Consider the following 12018-nt stretch of genomic DNA (forward strand, 5'->3'; position numbering starts at 1 on the left):
CAAACATGTATTGTGACTGTTGTAAGACAAATCTTGAACACTTGTAATGCATGTTTCCTTAACTTGTGTTTAACACTTGAAATCAATCACTTGTTGTAATATGTATATGCTAATGAAAATGCATTGTATATGATGCTAATGTTGTATCGCCCATGTTGGTTACCTCTCCAGACATCATACAGAATTTTCACATAAAACTTGCTATAAAAACCCTTTCACTCGCATGGACTCATCCACTGAGTGTTGTACGTGTTATCTTCCCTTCTGTATTGTCACTGCTGCATCCGTGTGGATTGTTCTTCTGGAAGTTGTGCACGTCATGTTGTGTTGTGTATTCCTAACAGAGTTGGGGATTCCTCCCAACGAACTTGGGACTCACTCCCACCCTCTCCCCCTACAGTGAAAGAACCATTGACACAAGTGACAATAGCAATCACCAAGCATGCTAACCTCACTTCTCGAAGAAAAATAGGACCGCTCTCCTATGTTGACAAGCAAGAGTTGAGGAAAATCTTTAAGATAATGGAAATCGGGCCATCATTCTGGATGGGACTCCCACACCAAATAGTGTGAGGTCTAGTTGGGACTTCATACCGGGGTGATCCTCTTAATGTTGGTAGGTCCAGAATTGTCAACATGCCGATAATCACATAATTTCTGGATTCATACTGGATACATCATTGATCGGAGGAAGAGGTATTCAGTCAAAAATTTTGGGTCTAGAGATAGATAAAAAAAATCTCCATACCATGGGTCAGATGAGGAAATTTAAAATAATCACTCATCAGGGATATAATCTTCAGATGTAGATTCATCATCAAGGGAAGGAAGATTGCACATTAGCTCGTTGAAAACTAGGGATTTCTTAGACTTGGATTTGATGAATTCTAGGTCAAACTCTTGGAGAATAATGATCCACTAAGAGTATTTTCCCCTGAGAAATTGATGTGACAATATATATGTCATAGGGTTTCAATCTGAAACAAACGTAGTTTTATGAAGCAAGATGTAATGGCGAAATCTCTGGACGGCTTAAATGACCGCCAAAGCCAACCTTTATACATGAGTATACTGGATCTCATTATCATTAAGGTTCTGACTCAGATAATAAATGGGATTTTCAGTCCCCATATCATCTTCTTAGACCAACACTATAGCTGTAGTAGAGATGGCGGTAGCTAGATAGAGGAAATAATCGTGCTGATAGTTAGAGGGATATAAGAGAGATGCCCGAACCATTACATCTTTCAAGGCATCAAACAATTTAAGTTTAAAATCATCCCAATGGAAGGGGATCCATTTATTTAGTAAGTGAGTAAATCCTTTGGTCAGTTCAGTGTAATTAGGGATGAACCTCCTCAGGAAGTTAGATTTCTATTGGAGTCTTTGTAACTAAATGAGAGAAGAAGGCACATGCAAGTAAATGATTGCCTATATTTTCAGAGGATCAATACAAATTTCTTATTTTGAAACAAAAAGACCAAGGAGTCAACTAGAACCAATGAAGAACACAAATTTGTGCGGGTAAGTCGAATGTTATAATGTCTACAATGGAGAAAAATGGCCCATAAATGCATGGGGTGATCAGCCCAATGCTTGGAATGATTAGGGAGATCATCCAAATAGGATTTCACAATATGTTTGATGTCATGAAAAGCGTAATCCATCACATGTTGAAACGTGGCCCCTGAATTCCTTAAACTGAAATGGAGCTTTCTATAAGCAAAAGTACCCTAGGGACAAATAAATGCAGTCTTAGGTTGGTCTGCCAAGAGAATGTTGATTTGATTATAGCACAAGAATCCATCCATGAATGAATAAATCTCATAGCCAGCACAATCGTTAAAAATATGGTTAATAAACGTGGCTGACTAGTTGTATTTGACAAGCACAATTTACATCTCGATAATTGACACATACTCAAATCATTCCATGTTTCTTCATAACAGGGACAACGTTTGATACCAAATCAGTGAAAATAATGGGGTATATGAAATCAACCCAAAGAATCTTTTCAATTTCGGATTTTATCCTAGTAGCCTTCTTGGGATGGACTAGATGGATGGACCAGATGGAGGCACTGCCAGACGGGTTTGGCATTAAGATACGTCTTACTTTTGTGCACCACTATGTTTGGGTTGATACCTGGGATTTCTTCATATGGCCAGGCAAAGACATCTCTAAAATCACGAAAAGGGCTCGATAAGTATCAATTTCAGATGAAGAACAAGATGCTCTGATGTATATATTTGCGACTATTCCTAGTTTAATTGAAATATCGAGAGGAATCATTTCTTCGAAATTTGAAAGGTTCTTTTCAGAGTCGATCTCATGAATGGAGACGAAATTCGTAAAGGGATCGACAAAATTAGGTAGGTACACACCACTGAGATTATCTTCAATGGAATCTAGTAAGGAGGAACGATGATGATGTGCATCCCACGATGTGTCGTTTGACATAATGATCTCCATGATGCTTTCATCGATAGAGAATATGTGCGAGAAAGTATCATAGGGCATGCCATAATCCACCGATCAATCTACCCAATTGATCGAAGAAAAAGTATAGGTCACACAAGTTAAATAGATGGCTTTGTAATCTTTCTCAACGAGGCTAAGTGGCATTCAGTCGCCAAAACTTTGGATGTCAATTTCATCAGGTACAATCCATGGATCAGCCAAGATTGTAGAGGATGATATCATATTGATATAAGAAACCGAAGGGGAGGAGCTGGGAAGGAGAGGATGTTGGAGCGAAAAGGTTCCCATAAATGATGAATCCTTCAACAATACAACTCTGGCATGCTGATAGGAATGTAGGGCTTTCCCTATAAGAGGGACACTTCCTGTAAAATTGGAATCAAAGGTGAAAAAGGTGAGTTGATCTATGACTATGATCCTGCCTTTATGAGGAAAGGTGATCATTCAAAAGTAAGTCAAAACGATGACAACCATAGTATAAACCCATGTACATCCCAGTAGAAGATTATAATCAAGGGGTCCATCAATAACTTATACTTCAATAGAGACAATTTCCCCCTAGTTACACTTGGAGGGAATTCAAAATCCCACAAGGTTTACATGTGCTTCCATCAAAGGATTTTAATGTGGTGGTCAATTGACTTAGTTGGGGTGAACCAATCACCTCCAACAAGACATGGATATGATGCAAGTTGAGGCTCCCTCGTCCACAATAGAACGATGAATTTTCTTACCATGGAAAGTGACCTGAATCATAAAATCTAACTGAGTTGGAAGTCGAGCGGTATATTTTTCATGAGAGAAAACCACTAGGTTGGAATCCAATGGATCCACGCATCCGATAGCTGACAACAAGGCCTTCTTTTGGGCAAGGCAGTTTTGCAACACCTCAAGGGTTGACATATATGATAGAGATTGAGTGAAGTCTTTAACTACATTATAATTTTGGCCAACTGTTGAATGAGGGTTGAAGCAAACTTATGAATAACACCCTTCAAAGGCTTGATAGTCAATTCCATAGGAACCAAAGGTGGAACAATATCAGATGAAAGTAGAGCCGAACTGATAGGTTTGATCAGTAGCCTGACCATTCGGTGGATTCACATTACCATAGTCCTTATTCCAAGTGGCCACCATGACATCAGATTTCAGCTTTAGGGAGGAAAGCATCAAAACCGTGTTAGAGGAAGAATCATCCTAGGTAACCATATGACTCTCCTGATTTGGAAACGGGTCGGTCAACATAGTGGGAGAAGTCGATGATTTAAGAAAATGATTTACTTCAGTGAGGTGTGAATAATTACGTGTAAGGTGATCCTCATTAAAAATAAAGCATGGGTATCGAGGCTTTCATTTCTCATTGGAAGACAAATTTATTTATTTATCCTGAAACAAGGAATCCTTCTTTTTGTTACCTTTATCTTTCTCCTTGATTTCAAGTTGTTATTGAGACTTGACTTTATCATATGAAATGACATTTATCTCTGGAGCAGAAGCTGGGGGAGGATGGGATTGAGGGCTTTGCGTAGGAGTAGTGAGAGAAATACCAGATGGTTTACTCGCCAACTGTGAATTGGAAGAACCGATAATTCCATCAGCAGCATGCGATTCTTTACCAGGTGGAGGAGGAACAATATTTGAAGGCCTTAAAACATTTGGTATCTTATCATAGAGCGTGCCAGATTGGGTATAGACTAGATCTAGATATTGAGAACGAGCAATAAATTTCTCTTCGGTCATGACTCCACCTTTGGCCACATCTTCTGGTATGGGAGCTAATAGAGATTTTACAAACCATTTCGATAACAATTGATCAGGAATATAAGTCTTGACCAACCGGTGACGACACCTCCGCTCATGAATGTGATCTAAAATGTGAGTGGAATCTGATTTTTTTAAGTTAGTCAATAGTTCCATTCCAATTTCGTATCTGATGGGAAACTAGAAGTGTGTGAGGAAGGTCATGTCTAAACTGTTGAAATCGTGAAAAGACGCTCTAGGTAACTCAATATACCATTTATTTGTAGTACCCACAACCATTCGTTAGAAAAGACGAAGTTGAATGAAATCATCATTAAGGGAGTTGGACAAACACCATAGATGATACGTCATAACATGCATCGATGGGTCTTCTCTAGGATTCCCATTGAATTTTGGGATATCATAAGGCAACTTAGTGGGAATAATCAACCACCATGGTGAATGAGCAATGGGGCCATTATTAAACTGAGTTAAATCTGGTAATTCAAGAGTAGCCACAAAAGGAGACTACCGATTAAAGTTTGGAGGCGGATGACCTGTATATGAATGGATAGCCTGGGAAACAGGCACTTGCATTCATGGGTAAGGAGGGTTCTGATAATAAGAACCTGGTTACAAAAACATGGAGGGCTCTAATAACCATCATAAAAGTGAGTTTGTTGCCTAGCCCCAGGATGGCGATAAAGTTGTTGGAATGGTTGGGTTTGGATATGCTGACCATGAAAAGGAGCTTGATGTGATCCATATTTTTGGCCGATTGGGGTTTTCATTCCCCCCCTGGTATGGGTTCAATTGAGACTGTGCCAAATTTTGAATAATTTGACCTATCAAAACTTAAGGAGTACCTTGCACAAGTGATTGAGAAGGTGACAGACCTTATATAGGTCGACTAACGGGATCTAGGGAGAACTAGACACCGTTGGAATAGGAAGTAAAGGTTGGTGCACATGTATTTGAGCTTTTTGAGATGTTGATGGATAGGTACGAATTTGCGATGAAGACGGTATAGGTTGAGGATTCAACAATCGATCCAAAAATGAACCAAATTGAACGGGTACAATAGGTTTCCAAACATCAGTAGCCATTTTACAATAAGGAGGAGTATCATTAGGCAGGTTACCATATTAAGGTATACCAACAAGTTGCCCCCTGCCATAGGAGGATAGGGTGATGGAGGAAACTGCTATCTAGATGGAGGGTACCTAACATAAGGAGAGTTAGGTTGTTGAGGGTAGCTTTACCCACTGACATAAGGGCCAACCTGTTTCTCTATTGTAGGTGTAGGTGGAGGAAGAGGAGTAGATTGTGTGGGATTCATAAGAGAAGTACCATACATTATTCCCGAATTGGATGACATGGGAGAAGTCCAAGGACTAGAAGACACACTAGAAAAGGTGCCAGATAATGATTGATAGCTAGGTGGGATGGACAGGCCACCATACAAATGAGTTCTCGGTGATATTAAAAACATAGATGAGGAAGTGACACTTGATGTCTCAACCATAGTGGTGGAAATGGGTTAGGAGTTTGAATCAGTTTTAGTCATGGTTAAAAATCCCTATGAAGATTGTCGTGAGAGACCCGTGGATAAGCCCAAAGAATTAGGTAAAGGAGATTGTGTCGGAGGTTGAAGAAATGGAAGAGGATCAATTTGATAAAAATAAAGTCCTTCCCATTGAACAAGAGTAGAAGGGTGAGGCTCTTCTTGAGGGATCTCTTCAATACTCACAAGTCCATATGGAAGAGGTTCACAGTCAGGCCCAAGATATATGGGTTTTTTCTAAGACAAAGGAAGAGAAGAGGAAGGTCCCAAAGAATCAAGTGAATTTGGATGAGGCTCCTCCGGTTTAATAACCTTAGGAAACAAATTTTTTGACTTAGGGAGTTTAGATCCAATGGCCCTGGGTAACAAAGTTTGAGGGACTTCTACTTCAATTGTATCAGTGTCACCAACATGAATGGATGTGATATCGGGTTCGAAATTCAAAGGGAAAAATGATTTTGGTTAATCAATAATGGGAGGAGGGAAGGAAGTAGTTCCTGATGTTCCTGATTTGGTAGTTTTCGATTTCTTATGCTTTTGACGAAGGTTAGGAGTAGCCTCTCGAGGAATACGAGGCTTATTTTGCATTCTATGCGAACAACGGGGAGGGGATTTTGTTCTTCCATGTCGGATAATTAATTTTATTAAAAAATAAATAAATAAATCAAAAGGAGGGTGATCTAGGCATAAAGGATTACCAATCAGCTATGAACTACAATATCCACCTTGGCGAACTAAGGAATTAACATACAACATCTAATCTCCCCGAATGTTATGTTCGTTGTATCACAATATACAAGGCGGTAGACTTGGCTACCTATGTATGGATAACAACCTATTGGGGATTCCCAAAATATACTCGATGGTACATTGGAGTGTAGTCCGTAGTAGTGTTGTCTAATGTGTAATCGTTCAATGAGAGCATTCCCATATACTTTATGTGCATGGAACACCACCAATATACCCGAAGGTATGTGGAGTACGATCATATACACTCACATATGTGGAACGAGATTTCACCCCCATTATGCAATGCTAGAAAACAATGACATCTCTTATGTTTAACGATGTCGAAACATGTCTCTAGCCTAGACCTCTAAATGTTTGCGTTAATGTTACAAATTCTCCTTAGAGTGATTCAATAATTTTTTCTCTTTATCTTTGATTATGTTTTTGTTTTGGGGCTCACCACTAATGTCACCTAAATATTCTAAAATGCAAATCTAGCATGAGAAACATAATTTTTTTCTATTTCAATGAAAATATAGCTAAGGAAGCGATGAAGCAATCAAGATGCAGCACACAATATGCAACAAACAAGATGCAAGATGTAATTTACCTTTCGATTCAGCCATTCCTATACTAATGCACATTGAAAACCTTAAATGGAAATGTAATCTTTTTTATTTTTACCACACTTAATTTTTGAAATGAAGAAAAATAAGATGCAATTGTTCAATTACTGATTCAATTATACTTTTCAGAATTAGCACTACACATTAATTCATCCAAGAGATTAGTAATAAAATGAAATTATTTTGAAAGTGACCAAATGATAAGAACAAAGAAAAATCAAAACCAATCCTTACCAAAGGAAAAAAACACAAATGAAAACTAGATGGAGGCTCTAGAGAGACCACAATACACTCAAGGCTTAGGGAAGTTCAAATGGAAGTAGGCTGATCAAAGAGAGGCTCAAGGAACAAGGAAGAATTTGTGCAAAAACAAGGACCAATGTTGCTGCAGAAGTGGCACCACTATGTCGCAACACTGGTATAGAGTGCGCCTGGGTGAGGTGAAATGCTCTGTCAGAGGCACTGGGGGAGTGTTGGGCCAGGGAAAGAGGATTCCGACTCAAAAATTACGAAAAAGGCTCAATGAAATCACTTCCTAGGTTTTCTCTTGGTTGGACGATACAAAAAAGGTTTGTCAATGAGGTAATCAAACACGATGGACAAGGAAACTACCAAGGGAATACTTTGTTCCCCAGTATGGTCACCAATTTATTATATGGGATTTACAATTGCAGACAAAGGTGTCTCCCCTGGGCCAGTGGCTAACCTAGAACAATATAGAGATAAGGAACCCAACACTTTCCTTAAAGTAAATAGATGACAGAGTGAGGCCTACCTGGAATCCTTCACACACTTCTCTCCTTCTTTAGCTTGGAAGTTTGAACTACAGATCTGAATGCCAAAATTATAACCTGCACAGTCAGATAACACAAGCCAAGAAACTACGAGATCTATGCAGTATCATCTAAATGATTCATTCAATAGATCAACATGGTATTGAAATATATGAAACAACAACATCATATATAGGAAAACAATTAATTATTTGCATTAATATGAATGGAAGGAGATTACAACCATAAGTAGTAGTTGATCTTGTAGAAGAGCTCCTCTAAGTTGTTGACTTGTCCTTTCCTTATCACAATATGCACCTCCAATAACCCTAAATGCATGAGAAAATAACCACTCATTGCAGCAGCATAAGGACAGAATCACTCTCAAAAAGCCAACCCCCAACCACATAGAATGCTAGGAATATATAGAGAAGTAGGGTAAGTTGGGAGTTCTTATCCAATTACCAATCTAGGGTTTTAGATCCACCTTTTATGCAGGGATATGATCAAAGGATAAGTGGTGAAAACTCCCAAGTAGGGTAGGATAGGATCTAAATGTTTTATCCAAGGTAAGTAGTTAAAACAACTTTTGGAAACTCCTAGAAGGAGAAGCTTCCGGAATCCTGATCATTCTCCTTGATTTATAGAACTAACACATGTGTAAAGGGGAGCAACCTGCTGGTGAAAAACACAGGCCACAATGGAGAAACTTGTAGGTGATCACACCCTAATAGGTATACAGGGAGCATTGGTCCTAAAACTAGCTCAGATGATGCAACTTAGGGTTGAATTTCTGGGGGATGAAGGAAACATGCTTAGGGCTTTGCGCAATATGGTGACAAGGGGGAATACGATGTTGATTGATCCCATTAAGAGGCTTCATTGATCGGATGTGACAAAATGGCCTATGACACAAAGAATTGTGCACGAGTGCTTCACAAGCTTTGGGGACTAAGGATAAGAGATGGCGGAGCCCCAAGTCTACCTACTTTACCATGATGAGAGGTAATAATTAGATGATGCCTCACCATGTTTGTGAAGGAGGATGTGACAGAAGAAATTGAGGTGGGAGGGATGAGCCAAAATAAAAGGGAGCTAGAAAGGATAAACAACAAAATACCAAGGGAGGGAGGAAGGCCCCGAAACTAGGATGAAAGTAGTAAGGGTTGGGCTAGAAAAAGAGGGGGAGATAGCGATATGACCAACTAAACATAGGGAAGAAACAATGGATAGGGGAGAAATCATAGAGATAAAGGCGATAAGTAACCTCCTAGATACATAGGGCCAAGGATGGGGATGGAAGTCTAAAAACAAAAAGAGCTCATAGAGGACAGAGAAGTAGATAGAAAATGTTGCAAATTTGAAATAGAAGTGCAAGGTAAGAGTATGAAAAAGTTGAACCTAAGAGAGAAGGTCTTACAAAGAAGAGTGACGCATAAGAGTAAGAAGAACCTAAAACTGTCAAGATTGATGACAATAATTAGAGCCTTTGTATACATGTGCTCCATGAAACCTCATTGTCAATCCATAGTTGCAAAGCGTAATTGGATCCTACCATGGTTGGTGGATTATTAAAGGGTCTAACGCTTCATGTTCATTTTTTTGTGGACTTATTCCCAATCCTTTGCGTATTGATGATGCTCCGGCCTATATTCTTCCATAATTGAAACATTATGTACTCAAATGTGCAAACCATAACACTAGTGTGTCTTCCCATCCCTTTGTACGCTTCCTCTCTGCGGTGGAGCAATAGACACTACCATACCATCTCTTGTTTTGTCCCTTATCCCTACTCTCTATTATAACTCTACATTATCATCATCATTAGAATAGCATTTTGTGATGGATGGAAACTCTCGTGGACAAATATTAAAATATTATTTATTTATTTAAAAAATGAAGTTTATTTTTGAAATTTATTTTTTTATTGGTTTCTAAGAATGACGAGACTACAAAAACCTTAGTGGACTATTATTAATTTTACATATTTGCGAAAATTAAAAAAAATAAAAATTTGATAAGATTACATTATTGATTAAAGGTTTCAAATTATTACTTATTTATTTATTTATGTTTTCAAGTTTATTATAACTATTTTTTGCAAAACACACACACTCACACACACACACACACACACACACACAAGGTTGTTGTAGAAATATCATATATTCAAGCATTCATTTAAGTGCATAATTTATATCTCTGACGTTAAACTATGGCTTGAAAAACTATCGCAATTGAATATTTTACCTTTGGCGCATAATTAATCTATTTTGTCACTATTTGCCACATTTTTCTCTATTAGGCACCCAACCTCATGCATTTATCTTCTAACATAGTTTGGAATGTTGTCTTTTTTACTTGGTATGCTTGGTAAATATAAATTTTTGTTTTCAAATGCAAGAGTAATATTATAGATGATGAATCTTTACCCCATAAAAAATTGGGAAGTGGTAGAATTTATATCCTCACTCTTAATATGGTAGTTTTGCAAGTTTTCTCAAGATTTCTTGTGCTAAGAGAGTGACTTAGGATGTATGTTAGGTGATAGTTGGTACTAGTAACGCTAAGGGATATACTCAAGAGGGTGGTAAAGAACGAATAAAGTGGCTTTGGATGTATGTTAGGAGACAATTTCTACGAGTAACACTAAGGGAGATACTCAATATGTTGGCTAAGAATGAGTAATGACATTGGTACAACATGAGGCTTTAGTGCTAGTTATTGTTGAGTATATAATGTCTTTCACTATATTACTTTACATGAACAACTCACACTTTGACATGCAATGGAGATGCAATATAGTTACCATGTCTTGGCACAAATATTTGTATACTTATGCATGCCCATTGATCTACTTTCAATTTTGTTTTAGCTTTTGTAGGAGTAAATGTTTAGTAGACTAAGGAGATAAGGGAAATTATCACTAGAGTTAGGAAACTGTTTTGTGTGTTTATAATATTTTAATATATATCATGTTGTTGTCCTCTCTAGCTAATTATTTGACAAAAAAACTATATACTAAGAGTTCATGATTGGAAGCAAAAATAAATTAATCCTCCCCCACTAGTAGGATTGTTACTCCATTGAGATGAGAGGCCCATTCTACAACCACATGTATGAGAGAAATGTGTAATTCTATCCATGGTCAACATGGCACTAACACATGTGCCTTTAAAATAAAATAAAATAAAAAATCTTTAAATTAATAAATAATGTTGGTTATAAAGAAATTTTCCATGTTTGTTTTCATGTAATTAAAACAAAAAAAAATAAAGTTTTTATTATTTATATTTTCATTTTTCAATTGGACACATAAATAAACCATTTTAATATACATGTTAACTAATTTATTTTAATATCGACTTTAAAAAAACATAAACATATATATGAACAAGAACAAAATATTTCAATGTGAAAATATAAAAGTAAGTGAAAGTAATAATGAAATGTAAAAATAAAAATAAAAAAACCTTAATGTCGACAATGTAATCCTTAAATAAAATATCTCAATACTCATGTCAACTAAATTATTTCAATGTCAACAATTTACATGGTTTAAAACTAGCAATTGCACCAAATGTTGCAAAGGAAACGTTGTAAGTTAGTAGCATATGAAAAAAGAGCATAGATGAAGAGTGACGTTATATGTTATGCGATCTAAATGTAGCCCAATTTGCGTAAAAGAGAAATCTTAATGTTGTTGCCACTCGGTAACCTTTAATAATTAGGATCTCTATCTTTGCTTTAGTATGTGAAGATTTAAATGAAAAAAATAAATTTTTTAGATATATAAATGATGGGAGATTGGAAGTGCAAATGTTAACTTTTGCTATTGTTAAATTAATGTTCAGACTTTAATTCAAAAAAGTTTCTTTTATTAATTTAAAAACACAACTCTACTTTTGAAAACATAAGGACAAATCATCAATAGTTTATTCCTCCCCTCATGTTTATGGAACTACTTTGGCAAGTAGGAGTTACATTGTCACTTAGAAAAGATTGATAATATGATCCATAGACATTTTATAAATCCATAAAGTTGAAAAAAATTAACACTTCTAGGTGTTGAGTAAGTTGCCAATGTATAAGAAAGATATTTTAA

This window comes from Pinus tabuliformis, chromosome 6 (genome assembly GCF_031772625.1).
Source record: "Pinus tabuliformis cultivar Carrire ecotype Pingquan chromosome 6, CPIR1, whole genome shotgun sequence".
Taxonomy (NCBI): Eukaryota; Viridiplantae; Streptophyta; class Pinopsida; order Pinales; family Pinaceae; genus Pinus; species Pinus tabuliformis.